The following is an 18,184-nucleotide window of genomic DNA, read 5'->3' as shown; positions in this document are numbered from 1 at the left end:
CAAAATGACCATTGAATATTTTACCAGTTTGAAAAACATAGACCTAATCATTCAGCCAATAATGTCGCCTATACTCAAACTGTGATTTTTGTGTGCAATGTGCACCCTAACCGGCTAAGAGCTCTTCTACAGTCAGGATAATACAATACAACTAGAAAAGCAATTCCAAGGAATTACCAGTGCATGAAAATGCAGAAAGTTAGATCATGTAAATATGGTTACTAGGGTGTTGCTAGGCCAGACATGGTGGATTCATAGTTTAATGAAAGTTGATAATGTGAAGATAGACAGTTTAAAAGTTAAATATGGATAGCTTGAAAGCTGTTGATAAAAAGACAATTTAATGAATGATGATAGACAGATTGTTTAATTGATAAAACATAAAATCAGGTTGAGGAGGTGGCACAGTGGTGTCAGTCAAACATTTTAACACTGAATGTCAGCAAAACCAAGGAAATGATAGATTTCAGGAGGCAGCAGAGTTGCTCCACTAAAATCAGCGGGAAACTTGTAGAGAGAGTTACAAGTTTTAAATACCTTGGCGTTCACATTGCTGACGACTTAACATGGACTGTTAATACTCAACATGTTTTGAAGAAATCCAGACAACGACTCTTCTTTCTCCGTCAGCTAAGGAAATTCAAGGTTTCAACATCCATACTGAGGGCCTTCGACACTTCTGCTGTTGAGAGTGTTTTAGCAGGCAGCATCATCACCTGGCACAGGAACTCCACAGTCAAAGATTGTAGTACTTTGCAGAAAGTAGTGCGCTCAGCTGAACGCACAATCAGAACTAAACTCCCTGCACTGCAAGACATCTTCTTCATCAGAGTACTTCTAAGGGCCCAAAAGATCCTGAAGGACTCTTCTCATCCAAATAATGGACTGTTCAAGCCACTGAGATCAAGAAGACGCCTACGTCCTCATAAGGCCAGAACTGAGAGACTCAGGAGAAGCTTCTATCCTCAGGCCATCTGAATCATGAACTCACACCAGGGCTGCCAAGTCACGCAATTTGACCCATTCTCACACCACACGCCATACTTGACATTACTCACGCAAAATATTTCCCCATTCAGTGCACTATATAGATATTTTTTTTCATGATAATAAACTTTGGTCCCTGCCTTGCCGTAGTTCAAGTAACTCTGATTGACTGAACGCAATAACCAATCCATAAGTCCTTTGTGCCTAAATCTAACCAACCACGGAAGGCATCATGCGATATAAACAAATCAGAAGCAACGTAAGGCGGGTCTTGGCGTCTCTAATTTATGTTTCAGTGCCGACTCCAACAATTAGATTTAAAACGTTCTCCTGCTTGCTAGTTGTTCACTGTTGATTCGCGGTTTCTCTTTGAGTTTCCAAGTAAACGTTAAGGCTGCTAAGTCTATCATTGTCCTATGCTTGCTGCAGAGCTGTGTAACATTTATTTGCCTCTTTCTTGGTAAGTTCACACTTGAAAAAGCGACTCTAATCGGAGCTGCCAAGTGTCACGCTTTGAGTGTGACAGTCAAAAAATTTTTCGCATCTCACGCTTGCCATTTTCTGAAACTTGGCAGCCCTGACTCACACTATACTGAAATTGCACACATGCTCTCCAGCAGTGATGGGGAAGTTACTTATAAAAAGTAACTTCTGTCGTTACTCGTTACTTCTTCTAAAAAGTAACCTGTTACTTTACTTAGTTATTCTCTGAAGAAAGTAACTTATTACGTTACTCGTTACTTTTTCGTTAACCTACTTTTATGTTGCTCGACTTTTGGCAGAACTGTTCCTATAAGCTATGTGTTGTGGAAGTTCTACTATGAAGGACAATAGATATTTCTTCAAAATATCAAAATGGCACAGCAGAGCACAGCAAGTAGGCTACACATTGGGTTATTGGTTTAAACACCACCACTAAACAACACTATATTATACAACAATAATATGGACAATTTATTCGTTTCTGATTGGCCGAGAGACGTTCCATGAGTTGAAATATCCCACGATAATCAACTCTGACTTTTCACAGCTAATAATAAATTACTCACGCGATACAATGTGAAGAAGTTGTGAAGTTTACACGAACTGTCACGTTGCATCCAAGCTGAAATAGGCCTACAGACGCTCAGAACATTGTATATGATGGAGGTGGATTTTAGCTAGTTGGATAGCATGTAGGCTAGTCTAAGTAAAATAGTGATGTTTCAAAGCTAAAGGCATGTCCTAACCAGATGCAATGCGAGCTAACGTTTATTAGGCTACATTGCTTGACAACGGGAGAGATAGAACCAGAGCCCGTCTAGGCTACTTGATATGGTCGGGCTCAGGTCCTAAACCGATCCCCCCGAGTGAGAGCTGTGTTCATGAATACAACACTGCTACACCATCCAGTGCATCGGTAGGTAGGCTACCGTTATACCCCCAGAAGAAACAGACTCTCAGATAAACGTTTCGAAAGACTGCTCCTGAGATGTGGAATAGGTTGCCTGCCTCCCATGTAGCTTAAGCCTGCCTTCGCCTGATTTCTATCTGCCAAACTGTGAAGGGCCAGCATATTCAGTGAGCATAGCTTTTAATTCTGAGGCCAGTCCTGCATTAAGCTGTTCTTAATGTTATTTTGGCTAAAACTTGCCTCCAAGCAGCGCCCGGCAGATGAGTGGTAGGCCTAAATAAAAAGTAACGTTGCGGCGGATCGAAAAATAAACGCCGTTAGGTTACTAAATTGTCAGTAGGTAACGCGTTACTTTACTTCTTCCCGGGAAAAGTATTTTCGTTAGTGTAACTAACCCCCCCCCCCTCCCCCCCATCACACACAGACACTGTCCCTTACCAGCGTCTTAAGCCACATACAACACACTGCCCACCACCCCCTGGATCATCAGTATGCCTATGCCACTGCCCCACACACACAGCACACTCTATTAAACTGTCCTCCAACATCCATTAATCTACCTATACACATCCATTACAGTTTTTTCTGAATGCTTAAGCGCTAATCGGGATTCTTGTAGCACAATTTCTAAAACTATTAACATGCATAGCTAAACCACTCACTGAGTTAGCAAAACTAAAAGCACAAACACTGCTTTGCACTCAGTTTGCAATTGTGTAACACACACTTCAAAACTGTAGGTACAATTCACTGCACAGCACTCAGCACAGCAGTGTAAATAAGGCACAGGTAAGATATCCGTGTGGAGTACAATGGAGGGAGCAGAAAGAGTGAGAATTAGAGGAGGCCTAGGAAGAGGACGTGGGTAAGATATCCGTGTGGAGTACAATGGAGGGAGCAGAAAGAGTGAGAATTAGAGGAGGCCAAGGAAGAGGACGTGGAGGTGAAGAAGTAGGAGAAAGAGGAGGAGGAAGAGGACAAGGAGGGGAAGGAGCGAGAGGGAGAGGACGACAAGGACAAGGAGCCCGGTGCCTTGGACAGGAGGACATTGCATGCGATGTAGATGAAATTTTGTGGCCGTATCCAGAGAGAACACTTTACATTACAGATTGGTAATAAGTGGGTAATGTTATGGTAATATGTATGAAATTTAATGGTAATACTATTTTTAAACCACATATTACAAATAATTAATGTGTAATTTCTAGACAATTACTGTTCAATTACATTACAACAACAATACAAATAACTTGGATTTAAGGGTAAAATAAAATGGTAATAACGGCTGTAGATATGTACTTACTTATGGTAATTGCACAGTAATGTCTAGAAATTACACATTAATTATTTGTAATATGTGGTTTAAAAATATTATTACCATGAAATTGTATATATATTACCATAACATTACCCACTTATTACTGATCTGTAATGTAAAGTGTTACCGATGTGGACAGATTTGCTATTTTTTGTCTCAGTGAAATTACTATTTTGTGGTTTGCCTTTGTAAATTTGTTTTGATGAGTGTGAACACCAATACTTGAAGTTTGGATCCCTGTATGTTTACAGAACTATGACAAAAGTATGACCTCAAACTGACATACAGTAGTCTACCCTGTGCACAGAGAAAGCAAAAGCCAGATGTGTCTTGTATTCATACCATCAGTGTGTAGTTGACACATTGTGTGCTTAGTAAATTATGCCTTGTGTTTACTGTTTGATACAGAAACACCATTTTTACGAAGGTGTGGAGAGTTAATCAAGCTGTGTTCGCTTTTGCAAGAGAACTATAATGTTTTGATAATTTGGTGAAAGGTTTTGTTATTTGTGTGTAGAGTTTTGCAAAAATAGCCAATAGTTACAAAAAATGTGCTTAAGCAATGAGAAAAAAATATTTGTCTATCAACATTCATTAAACTATCTGTCTTATCAACATCCATTAAGCTGTCTACCTACACATCCCTTAAACTATGTAAATTAAACAATCTGCCTATCAACATTTATTAAACCATGTCAACCTAGCAACCACCATGTGTCTTAGCAACACCTAACAATCCTAATTACCCTAGCAACAACCTAGCAACAACCATTAAGCCAACCTAGGAACCACCATAGTAGCCAGCATTTATTACCTTGTTTCCATCTATCTAACTGTGGGAACCTTGGTGACTTGCACCACAGGCAGTCACATGACACGCACCACCACCTGCGGTGGGTCATCACATGACCACCCAGGAAGTGATAAAATGTTTGGTGGTTGCAGCTAGGTTCTCTTGCTGCTGCTGTGACACTGTGCTTGAGTTGAGCGCCCATGCCATGCAGGGTGACCGTGTGTACCTTTGTTCATGGAGGACACAGAGGCTACTGGCATTTTGACATTGTGACCACCTATGAGCTGCTGGGCCATAGACATTGATGCACTGCGTTGGAAGGCTCTCTCCTCCTTCTCTGTGTTCTGTGCTGTGAGAACATTGCGCATTCCCAAAGGACCAGGCCAGCCACTGTTTTATTGTTTATTTTGTGCATTTATGGTTTTAGTTGAGTTTGCGCCTTGACCTGTAACAACTGGCCAACTTGTTAGCTGGGTTTTGTTAATGAGTTGTGTACGTCTCAGTAAAGCCTAAAGGCCTATTCGGACGGGATTAGTTTTATGGGGGGACGTAGAGTAATGCAGGTTTATCATATGACCTCTGTAATATAAATGTCCAATTCGGACGGGACTAGACATCTCTGTCATTTTACTTGACATGGGAGGAGTAACTACGTTTACGTTCTGCCGTCACATCTTCGTCGCCGTGCACGTGATACTTTGCGTCAGGTACGTGCGGCATTTTCAGATTTGAAAGACTACACAAATTGGTTAAACTAGCAAACGTTAGCTTTATGTTATGCGATAAGTAGTTTGAAATGGCTAACAATATCAAGCTATTAGGCAAACTAGCTAACGTCCTATTAGAAGCTGCACAGCATGTTATGTTTTCATTCAGACTATGGTGGAATTGTTTTCAAATCAGGATGTGACGAAATATTACAGACATCTTTACAGAGGGTCGCGTTCGCACGGGATTTATATTACCTAAGGTAATTTCTCCGGACCGTTTTACGGAAGGTAAAAGTGTCTGTAAATGTCACCGACATACTCCGTTATGTTTACTGACATGGCACGTCCGGACGGGACTACATTACCTGGTAATTATTACTTTACCTGATGTCACCCCATAAAACTAATCCCGTCCGAATAGGCCTTAATAGTGCTATAGGTATTTGTATTGGTGATAATTGTGAGTGCTGGTTATTCTCCTCCCTCTCTGTCTTTACCATAAGGCCTATTCGGACGGGATTAGTTTTATGGGGTGACATCAGGTAAAGTAATAATTACCAGGTAATGTAGTCCCGTCCGGACGCGCCATGTCAGTAAACATAACGGAGTATGTCGGTGACATTTACAGACACTTTTACCTTCCGTAAAACGGTCCGGAGAAATTACCTTAGGTAAAATTAATCCCGTGCGAACGCGACCCTCTGTAAAGATGTCTGTAATATTTCGTCACATCCTGATTTGAAAACAATTCCACTGAATGTCTGAATGAAAACATAACATGCTGTGCAGCTCCTAATAGGACGTTAGCTAGTTTGCCTATTAGCTTGATATTGTTAGCCATTTCAAACTACATATGGCATAACATAAAGCTAACGTTTGCTAGTTTAACCAACTTGTGTAGGTTGTAAACATAGGTTGTAAATCTGAAAATGCCGCACGTACCTGACGCAAAGTATCACGTGCACGGCGACGAAGATGTGACGGCAGAACGTAAACGTAGTTACTCCTCACATGTCAGGTAAAATAACAGAGATGTTTAGTCCCGTCCGAATTGGACATTTATATTACAGAGGTCATATGATAAACCTGCATTACTCGTCCCCCCATAAAACTAATCCCGTCCGAATAGGCCTATAGGCTGGCTTTGTACAAGGCCGGATCCGCTCTGCCACATTGCTCCTGCATGAGGGACCACTTCGGTGAGGGACACTGTAGTGGTGTGTTACTTGTAAATGCAACACTGTGATATTTGTAGTGGTATTGATAAGACCTTAAGTGTGTAGTGCTTGTGTTGCATGCTTGTTTGGTGTTGGGTTTGCTGTCTCCTTTTCTGTCTCTCGCCAGGGGCCTCTGGAGTTGGGAGCGTGTGTGAGCCGATCCGACCTTCTTATATTGAGGGGAACAGCCAGCCACTCCACATAATGAGCCATGTGAACGCTTAACATTTTGATCGTGATTTGTTTAACTGTTTTCTAATAAATGTATGTATTTTTTCACATTTATGCCTCTGTCAATTGTCCCTTTGCGCTGAGCACATTGAACTAGCCACACTGCACACTGAGAGAGTTTAGGGATCCTCCTGCCCTTTACCAGGAGGTGGCGTAGTCAGGTTATACAGCTAGTATTCTGCATGGCAGATACCACATAATCTTCCATCCAACTTTCTCTCCATCCATTTACCTCAAACCATTTATTACACTGTCTATCGGTCTATCAACATAAATTAAACAGTTCGTCAACATCCATTAAACTATTTAACAACATCCATCAATATCTGTGTCTAATTCAATTGCTACTTAGCAACCTCCATAACAAGCAACTCTAAAAATACATAACTTATAACAACACACTGTAAATGACACAACATGTAAATTCGCTGTTTTACCCCATCTCTTTTTTTATTATTATTTGTGTTAACTACAAATTATATTTTACATTTCATTTGGCATTTTCATGCACTGGTAATTCCTTGGAATTGCTTTCTAGTTATTGCTGATATGTATTGTTTTAGAACTGATATCTGTAGAAGCAGAGGTTTTTAATACTGTATAATAAGGTGTGGAATATTGTTTATGTGGGATGTTGTGTGTTAACATTCGTTAATAATACAAAAACGGTCCATCATTTTGTTGGTATAGCTTCGGTTAAGAAAATGGAAGCATTGTGGAAATGTGTTCACTGACTGCATATTGTTTGAAAAAGACATGAAATGTGTGAACGGTATGGCCACAAAAGATGTTTAGAGTTTTGAAAATGTCAACACTGGTGGACGCCACTGAAAGAAAATGTAAGCCAGATCTCCTTTTACTAATGTTCCACCTCTGTTTCTTTGTTTTATTCTTCTTTTCTTATTTTTCTTCTTATTATTATTCTTACTAATGTTCCGCTTTTATTTATTTGTTTTTTTTTCCTATTTGTATTATTATTATTATTACTATTATTGCTTTTACCAATGTTTTATTTTGCCCATTGTTATTTTTTTATTATTATTATTTTTTATCTAAATATAATTTCTCTTTTGACTTGTTCTAACTGATGACATGAAGCACATTAGACTGCCTTGGTAAGAAATGCGCTATATAAATAACATTGCCTTGCCTTGCCTTGCCTATACACGTATACACATTCATAAGCCACATTGTACCCAGACAAGGCAGCACAGATATCAGTGGCATCTTGACATACCAAGACACTAAACTTGCCCCTGACTCTTTTCTTAAAGATATAATCTGTGTCTTTGTGTGAATGAAGACACACTTGCTTCTCTGCAGTGCCACGTTTTCATCGCCAAGGCAACAAGAACATATTTTTGTTATCTATCATGGCACAGATGAAAGTATGTGATGGGGTACATGGGTCTCTGTGTTAGTGCATGTGTGTGGGTGTTTGAGAATGCTGGCAGAATATTAGTCCTCCACCCTTCGAAGCTAAACTAATAGACAAAAGCTGAATTTCATTTTCATTCATCAGATGTTAATGATATTTATTCTATCAAATTTCTTCAAACAAATTGCATTTTATGTATTAATTTGCTTTATGTGATAATATTACACACACTGTGCAATATACACTATATTGCCAAAAGTATTGGGTCATCTGCCTTGACGCGCATATGAATTTAAGTGTCATCCCATTCTTAATCCATAGGGTTTAATATGATGTTGGTTCACCCTTTGCAGCTATAACAGCTTCAACTTTCCTGGGAAGCCTTTATACAAGGTGTTGACGTGTGTTCATGGGAATTTTCGAACATTCTTCCAGAAGCGCATTTGTGAGGTCACACACTGATGTTGGACGAAGAGACTGGCTCTCAGATTCTGCTCTAATTCATCCCAAAAGTGTTCTGTTGGGTTGAGGTCAACTCAAGTGTGAACTTCCTTGAATGTGGATACTCTGTTGATGTTTAAAACTATTGGATCTACCCCACAGTGGCCAGGCTCAGTGTATATTATCACAGTGACTGTCCATTGCCAAGTGTGAACTTCCTTGAATGCCGGTACTCTGTTGATGTTTAAGAATATATTGGATCTACCCTGAGCCTCTCAGATCTGCCATAACCAATCGCTACTGTTTGATCGTGACGTGACATATAGTACTCACACACTAGCGCACAACCTCAATGTCATCGTTCTCAGCTATACCCCCTCTGTTCGCAGACCCAGACGACGTACTGAAGGGAAATAAAAAATTGAGTGGAAGTACTTAGGAGGGTGTAGCCAGGCTATTGAGGCATAGCTTCATATGTCATTTAAAATATTGATAAGAGCTGTTTCAGTGCTGTGGTTTGCCTGAAAAACTGACTGAAAGGTATCAAAGGTGTTTGTTTTTATAAATACTTTTGGCGATTAAAGGTTGGATCTGAGCGTGTAGTTGTTCATCGTGGTGGCATCCAAGTTATTCTTCTTGAGAAGGGACTTTACAACAGCTGTTTTCATGGACTTTCAGGGTCAAACAGCAATGATACATTTACAATGTGAAGCATGTCTGCTGCTATGAGTTGAGATCAGATTTAAAACTGGTAGGCAGAGTGTCTAAGCCACATGTGGAAGAGTTAAGAGTGCCATATACCAAACTGAACTCTGACATCAAGTTTAGTTTCCCTTACTTTGAAGCTGGAAGTTCCAGATGTTGAGAATATATGAGAATATGTTCAGTCTGATTTGATCAATTTTCTCTCAGAAAATAATTGTCTTTGAAACAAGATGAAAACTCATTGCATTTATTAGTTGAGGGAAGTTCGGGTGCTAATTGTAAGGGGGGAGTTTGTTAACTTCTTGACAGCTGTTTGTATGGATTTCATAGTGGATCTGACGTTTGTAGGCTATTTGCACAATTTTCTTTCAGTCTTCCTACATTCTGTTTTAACATTACAGTATTTCAACTATTGGATCTTGTTTCCGTGGTGCTTTCCGTTTGTGAAATTTGTGTGTTCATTTATAATTCTCCTTTTTTACCATCATAGATCTCTTCTCAGACACATAGACATAATTGGATATGGCAGGTTTTTAACTGTTGCAGGAACATTGTCTTTTTTGGTGCTTTAAAGGTTGGGAAAACAGTTGAAGGTCTTGGGGCTGGTATAACACAGCCTGTCAGTTTGCAGGGTATCTGCTGATGGTATTGGGCTATTGGCATCGGCCTCTGCATACTTCCAGAGAGTGTCATTAATTATGCTGGGGTGGAGATGATGATGGGTATGCTGGGAGTTTGGGATGGGACTTCAATGGCCTCTTGGCCAGATGGACCTGCAGAACAAATCCCAAATTTTCCAAAGGTTCGTATGGGTATTCCCAGGCTATATTCACAACAGTAGTTAGAAAATTGAGCTGTGCCAATTCTCTAGATGTTCCAGTGTCATAACAACTCATAAGATTTGATGTTGGTTTTACCCAGAAGGTATAGCCTCACTGTAAAAAATGGCTGTGAAATTCACAGTTATTTACAGGAAATTTCACAGTAGCACTACTGTATATGCTTTTTACAGTAGAATGTTGTGAAATTTACAGTAACGCCCCTACAATTACAGTAGTCCAAGTGTTACTGTAGACATTACAGTAGTCAAAGCACTACTGTAAAACAAACACAGTATAGCCACTATAGTACTGTAAATAGTAAAGTAAACTACTGTATTTTTTCTTTTCAACAATTGGCCAGTAAGTTACTGTAAATACTACTGAAATCACAGTATTTAATTGGTTTTCATTTTACAGTGAATGCATAAAATACTGTAAATGGAAATGCGGTACCTTTACTGTAAAAAGTATTCACAGTAACTTGCTGGCAACAATTGGGCAGTAAGTTACTGTAAAACTACTGAAATCACAGTATTTAATTGGTTTTCATTTCACAGTGAATACATAAAATACTGTAAATGGAAATGCGGTACCTCTACTGTAAACTACTATTACAGTAGTAAGTGTTACCGTAGAAATTACAGTAGTCAAAACACTACTGTAAACAAATCACAATATAGCCACTAGTAGCCTAGGCTAGGCTACTGTAAATAGTAAACTAGCCTACTGTGTTTTCCCTTTTTTAATCTTATCTTTCTTTTAACTCATAATGACATACCAGAGACGGTTGAGAAAGTCAATTTGATGTCAAGAATTAAGGCTTTGATCACACTATTGAGCAAGCATAACACATTTCAGCCTAATAATTTTCCACGATTGTTTTTAACGGCTGCTTATCGCCTCTTGATAAGCGCATGCGCACACGCAGTAATTCCCATCCCCCACCCCTGACTTTTCAACTCCAGCCAGAGTGACTTCACTTCAACCATCAACCGTCACTTTTCAATCATGAATCTGACTGCAATCTTCAACTCTGTACAAACATCATATTCAAGGTAAGAATTACAGTAGCCTACTTTTGTATGCCAATTGAAAACGGGAATTTATTAGAAATGTATTGTTTTCACTATGAAATGTTAACCAAAGCCATTGTTGTCATGTTAGAATCAGCATAGCACATATCGATAGCTAGAACTAGCGAGCTAACGTCGCTAGCGTTAGCGATGTTAGCTGTTAATGTTAACTTTTCCAGTAGCTGCTAACTAACTTAACCATCATGTGGGATTTTTCGAATGATAGTCAATATCATATCTAGCAATAACTCAGTCTGATATGTCGTTATGAATGTAGAGTTTTAGTTTGAATGAAATATCAGACGCAAGTAGCTTAGCTTAAAGTGGCTGTTACCATGCAGGCTGAAGGCTGAAGTTAGCTAGCAGACAGACACAGGTGAAAGTTGTTAACGTTAGCAGCTAGTTAGTAACATTACTTTGCAAACTCCATGGGGCATGGGTAGTTAGTTAACATTAAACTTAATACATGTAGTGTTGATGCATAATATGTAGTGTTGCTATAACTGGAAAGAGGACCAGTAAAACAAATTAATGAAGTAGGCTGATGTGTATCTCACCCCTAATTTAGGAACTGTAGTTTTGCATAGTCATGCTCATAGATCCGTCATATAGTGGATGTGAAAGGGGAGCATTTGGGGAATTTCAATTACCAGAAATATCATGCCGATAAGTAAAGGGATCTTTAGTTTGTGAAGGGTAGTGTTTGGCTAAATGGTATTCATTTTATAGCCTTTATTTGCCCAATGTTTGGTGACTTACATTGAGGCATGTGTTTATTTAAGATGCATGTGAGTGTAGTAGTGCTTCAGTGATGGTCTTTTCATGTTCTGTGTGTTTTGCAATGTATTAATTAATGTAAGCCTCTTTCTGTTCCCTCTTTTAGTAGGTGGTGTGAGGACTGCTGCCCTGAGAACGCTGTGTCAGAGACACTTAGGCTGTGTGCATTTTGGAATGTTCCAAATGTGTGTCACTTCCATAAGTTCCAAGCCTGCAAGTGAGTTCACTCACCAAATAGAGACACACGCATATAGCATTTAATATGTGTGCATGTACTGTATTTGTGTCTGTAACTGTTTAGTTTATCCCCTCCTTTCATGTGTCTGTTATGACTTTGTGGGCTCAACTGTCAACAACTGTCCAGGGCGAAGTCGGTCTACCCTGATGGCACTACCTGATGGCACTACCCTGATGATGTCTGTTAGCCATGGCTGCTGCCCTCAACATGGTGTAAGTGTTTGTGTTTTATTTATGTTCATAAATAAACTGATATCAAGAAGTAACATAGATGGTGACAAGGGTGCCTCATGGCAAGGTAATTATCATTTCTATTTCTACATCTGATTGCCTTGCTTATTTTTTAAAGCTATGATTTGTTTTGTATGGCAATTGCTGTTTATTAACAAATGATATGGCAATTGCTGTTTATTCTTTTTAGGAGCCATCCAGAAGTCCCAGCCTGGAGCCAGAGGCTGCTATTGCAAGTCAGATGGGAGATGGCCTACAGTATGTTAGGCATCAGAAAAGTGGTATTCGCATGAAGGCAGAGTTGCCGCAGGCAATTATGAGATTAGGTATGATATCACATAGACATACTTCTGTTCAGAAGTGTAGGGTCACTTCGAGATGTCCCCTTAAAAAAAAAAAAAAAAACACTGGACATATCAAAGTGAACTCCCAAACTTTGCTATGGTGGTGTATTGTACACATCTGCATTACTTCTATCTATTGCACCTGACTAGTGTGGGTTTGCTTTTATTTGTCACACAACCGGAGTAGTTTACATTAATTACTGTATATTCATGAACGGGGTCAATTGTAATGTATGCTTTCTTTCTCTTTTTCAGACACTTGACATTTACTGCGAAAGGTACCATCAGAGCACCTCTCCCTACCCTGCAGGATACCTATACCAGAAGAGTACAACAACGGCCGAAAAGTATTTCAAAAGACATTTCACGCTCTGACCACGGACTGTTTAAACCACTGAGGTCAAGCAGACGTCTCTGTTCCCACGTGGCAGACTGAGGGAACACCCACAAAACAGACTGGGGATGAGTTTCTTTACTCCGCATCCTGTACACACACAACTCCTTATACTACATTACATAGACTTGCCAGTTGCCATACTGCACTTACACACACTGCGCTTTTAACCCCCTTATCTGTGTCAAATCAGATAAGGTTGTGGTTGTGTTCAAACCATGTCTACTGTTGTCTGTCAACATCCACTTCAGTCATACATTTGAAATGTCTTAAATAAATAACAAAAGTTAAAATTGTTTTATTGTCTGCAGTTAACTGAAATATTTTGGAATATGAGTTATTCTATTAATGATTGCTAATGTAAGTTCAATTGAATTCACAGTATTTAACTGACCTAGCTTCTACAGGGAAACAACCAATACTGTAAATACAACTAAAAAAAAAAAAAATCTTAATTTAAAATCAATTGTTTTTCACTTTACAGCGAATACATAAAATACTGTAAATGAAAATGCGGTACCTTTACTGTAAAAAGTATTCACAGTAACTTACTGGCAACAATTGGCCAGTAAGTTACCGTAAATGGAAATACAGCACCTTTACTGTAAAAGGTTTTCACAGTAACTTACTGGCAACAATTGGCCAGTAAGTTACTGTAAATGGAAATACAGTGCCTTAACTGTAAAAGGTATTCACAGTAACTTACTGGCAACAATTGGCCAGTAAGTTACTGTAAATGGAAATACAGCACCTTTACTGTAAAAGGTTTTCACAGTAACTTACTGGCAACAATTGGCCAGTAAGTTACTGTAAATACGACTGAAATCACAGTATTTAATTGTTTTTCATTTTACAGTGAATATATAAATACTGTAAATGGAAATACAGTACCTTTACTGTAAAAGGTATTCACAGTAACTTACTGGCCAATTGTTGCCAGTAAGTTACTGTAAATTTTACAGTAAATTTTTTACAGTGTTGACTGAGCTCTCATACAGAATACTCATTCTGGCACCTTTTATTCAAAAGCAAGACTTCTGTGAAATTGACAATGATCATTTATTGATTAATTACCTGTTTCATTTTTAATCCTCCACTGATGCCGACTGGATACCATCACCCTTTTTTTCCACGGTCACTCTTGAGCATCACCCGGCCTGGTCTACACAGTGAGTCAAGTTTAAATAATTAACCCCTGACTTTGGTGCAGACGGTTGAAATTTCAGTCCTGGAGAGCTGCAGTGGTAGGGATTAGGTTTCATTCGTTTTACACTGATGACTGAATAACCACAAGGGATCCTCACTGGTCTGGCCTTGATACATTTAGGCTAATCATCAGGACATCATATGTGAAAGAATATCATGAGTAGGTCATGATGAGAAATTGATGTGAGATCTTCGAAATGTAATGGTTCAGTTTAATGAATGTGACAAAAATGCTACCTTCATGTGCAGCAAATCACTGCACCCGTCTTTCCAATTGACAGCTGACACACAGTTGAATGTGCACAGATGAATGACTTTTTACAAGGTGATTCACGGTAATAATAAGTCATATTGAAGTGGTTTACAGGAATAGTGAGTTACAAAAATTAAGACATTTGCAATCTAATGCAATCACAAGGTGTATAATAGTGTGAACCGACCCATATGCTTGAGCCAACTGAAGGGGAGCTTTGATCATTTGATCATTTCATAAACACGCACGCGTGCCAGTTCTCCTCTTCTTGGCTCCACTGGGCCTGCGTCCCCCACTCCTACCCACCCTGATCATCTACCCACCCAGACACTCACATTGAGCTGAGCTACAAGCAAATTGGCCCACTGAGTTAAGCCTGTTACCCTGAGATTCTCTGAGAGAGATTCTCTCTCTCTCTCTCTCTTCTCTCTCTCTCTCTCTCTCTCTCTCTCTCTCTCTCTCTCTCTCTCTCTCTCTGTCTTCAATCTACACCTGCCTACGGCATGTGCTTCTAACCAGCAGCAACTCTTGGCAGGTTGATTGGAGAGAGCGCTTTATTCTATGTGCTATAATATGTGCTTTGCTTTAATTAAGCTTGGCACAGACATCGCCTCTACATCACAGCCCATCCATGGGGACTTCCTGTTCTTAAAAGATTCTGTGGTAACTTTACTGTTACTATAGAAACCAACCAAAACAGAGTGCTGGAACGTGGGGCTGATACATTTTAATGGCTTGATAATGAGTTCATACTTTGTTTAAACTCACCATACCCATTCAGACTGGATGTGTGGTCAAAATTAACACAATGGTATAGAGAATAAAAACTGAATGGGCATTAAATTAACCTAATCAATAAAAATTGTAGGCCTAAACTGCAGTGAACAAGATAAAACAATAACAACAACAACAACAATAATATGCACAGAATGCATATTTGGAACATTTAACAAAATAATACACACACACACACACACACACACACACACACAAACAAACAAACAAACAAACAAACAAGACAATACATAAAACATCAGAGATTTAGCATTAAGTGAAAATGAAAATCCATGAGATAGTAAGGAGATAGATACAGCAACATATAGCCTAAAACTAATGCAAATTAATTGGAAATATCAGCAGTAGAATATAAACTAATGTGAAGAAATCGACTACAAGATTTAAAAGAACACAACACATATATGGAGTCACATGTGGACCAAACAATTCTCCCACACTGGAGGAAGTGTAATAGGCTAATATATTTTTTAAATCCATCCAATTCAGACAGAGAAAGAAAGATGGAGAGAAAGGGAACCTGAGCAAGAGAGAGAGAGAGAAAGCACACAGAGTGAGAGAGCTATCCCCAGCTTCTTCTCTTTAGCGCTGTAATGGCAAAAGCTCTCAGTGTGCAGATTGCAGAGTGGACAAGGAGCCTCCGAGACCCTATGGACACTCTCTCTCTCTCTCTCTCTCTCTCTCTCTCTCTCTCTCTCTCTCTCTCTCTCTCTCTCTGCCTCAACTCAGATTGCAGGGCTTGGGTTGAGGCTGTCAACAGACGGAGTGGTGGGTGAGATGGGGACGACAGGTTAGCGATATGTGTACGCTGCGGTTATAGCAATCTCTGGCCGCTACCCTGCCCGAGGAGGCCAGTGGGGTTATATAGACACTTGAAGAAAGTGGGTCTTGTTTCAGTGTGTGTGCTCTCAGTGCTCTCTGTTATGATGCCAGCTCAGTTCATCAATACATCAGTTTCTCTCTATGATCAAGTAGGGCAAATGCTGTCAAATTGTGCTTTCCTAAAAATCTCAAAGTCTCAAAATCAGAAATCATACAAAGTTAAAATTAAAAAAATAAATAAAATGTAAAAAAAATCTGATTCTGATTGATTGGAGGCTTCCAGCACCGATTAATAAGAAAAGGAGAGTAGATATATTCACTTATCTGTAATGATGATCTACTGTATATAGCCTAACATTAGGTGCCTGATGATAATTCATCATTACACACTTTATGTGATCAGAAACAGATCTTCCTAAGACATCAGAATACGTTATATCCATTTCCATTATTTTACACATGAGATCCATCCATATCAGAAAGGACTGTCATTTATTGTCATACCACACATACAGTACACTCTAAAAAACAAAGGTGCTTTATTGGTTCTTTGAATCTCTGGATGGTTTCATGAGAGTCAAAACTCTGTGTTGAACCATTACAGCAGGCGGAAGGTTCTACACATTGGAAGTGGTCCTTCAGAGCCTCAGATCATAATGGGCTATACATATTATGGCATGTCATTATGCAATTCATTAAATGGTTCTTTAAATAACTGTTGCCTCGATGGTTCTTTGAAGCACTGTTATTTTATGGCATCGCTCTGAAGAACCATTACTGGCCCCATTATTTGTTTTAAATAGTCTTTTTAAAAATACAATTTCCGGTTAAATATACATCTTCCGGTTCCGGCGCCGACGAGAGTGGCAGCAATCCTAGTACTGTAGCTCGTGTTATTCTTGAATTTCCCCTTGGGGATCAATAAAGTATCTATCTATCTATCTATCTATACATCACTTACAGTTAGCAACTAACAACTGTTGTACTCCATGGTATAATTAGATTACGGAATAAATGTAACTGTAACAGTGATTCAACAATGTGCAATTCAATTGCAAATAAAATGTGATGACAAAGGAGTTACATTCAAATATTTGCTTTTGTTGGAAAGCTTTAAAGGTTTTACTTGAATTGGCTCTCACTTGAATGTACACATCATCCTCTTGTTGACTTTGTCACTAAAAAATAATGTAATGCAATAATGTAAGTAACAACTAATCTGTAACACATTCTAAAACCTTTCTCAACTCTGATATATCCAGTCATGGATTCTACAAGCCAATACCCTGGTGACCGAAGTGGCGGAAATAATCTTCACTCTACTCCACAATGCAGTCAACAACCTTGGGAACACCAACTCCAGAGAAATGAAGAAAATGAAAGGTGCTGGAAGACTTGTCAATAATGCTGCAGATGGTATAGCACTAAAATCAGAGAAAAGACTCATCATGCTTCAGAAGACCATACGGACAAGGCTGAAAAGTAAATGTTTAGCCATTAGGAGTCAGAAAGGAAATCTTTACGTTTGAGAGGGGGGAGGGGGGGAGACAGAGAGAGAGAGAGAGAGAGAGAGAGAGAGAGAGAGAGAAAGTGTGATATACCAATATATTGGATTAGTTTAATCAGTATTTAGCCTTGGGTTATGACAAAGGATCTGAGAGGCTTATGAGGATATTCACCCATTTGCCAAACTCACAGAGGGCTGTTTGCCTTTGGGCGGAAGAAGAACAAATCATAGGGACCTCTGGATTCAGGCTTCAGAGCCCATGCAGAATCCATAGCCTGTTGAATAATTGGGTTAATAATGGCAAAGGGAGTACTGCAGCAGTGACAGTTGATTCTGCCACTAAAGTGGATGCTACTGTATCTATGAATCCTGTGAAAAACCCTGCAACTGAGATGGGCAACGTGCACTTTCATGGACATTTGTGAATAAATGTGTGAAATTTGTACATTTATTTCTTAGTGATACAAAGCTGTGAGAAAAAAAAAGTTCTGCCACAATTAGCATCACTCACTTTGAGTGTCCAAAAATAATAATTTGTAATCACAAACTGG

At 39.2% G+C, this 18,184-nt stretch overlaps 1 long non-coding RNA gene across 1 annotated transcript; it reads left to right on the top strand.

Annotated features, from left to right (window-relative positions):
- Positions 1–10,744: 10,744 nt before the first annotated feature.
- LOC134063978 (uncharacterized) lies at positions 10,745–13,346 on the top strand. Its single transcript, XR_009936226.1, has 4 exons — positions 10,745–11,049; positions 11,951–12,294; positions 12,503–12,638; positions 12,912–13,346. It is a non-coding gene; the product is annotated as an uncharacterized LOC134063978 (long non-coding RNA).
- Positions 13,347–18,184: the final 4,838 nt, after the last annotated feature.

Source organism: Sardina pilchardus, chromosome 18 (genome assembly GCF_963854185.1).
Source record: "Sardina pilchardus chromosome 18, fSarPil1.1, whole genome shotgun sequence".
NCBI classification, from domain to species: Eukaryota; Metazoa; Chordata; class Actinopteri; order Clupeiformes; family Clupeidae; genus Sardina; species Sardina pilchardus.
The sequence above is the reverse complement of the archived record's forward strand: the minus strand, read 5'-3'. Positions and strand labels throughout refer to the sequence as shown.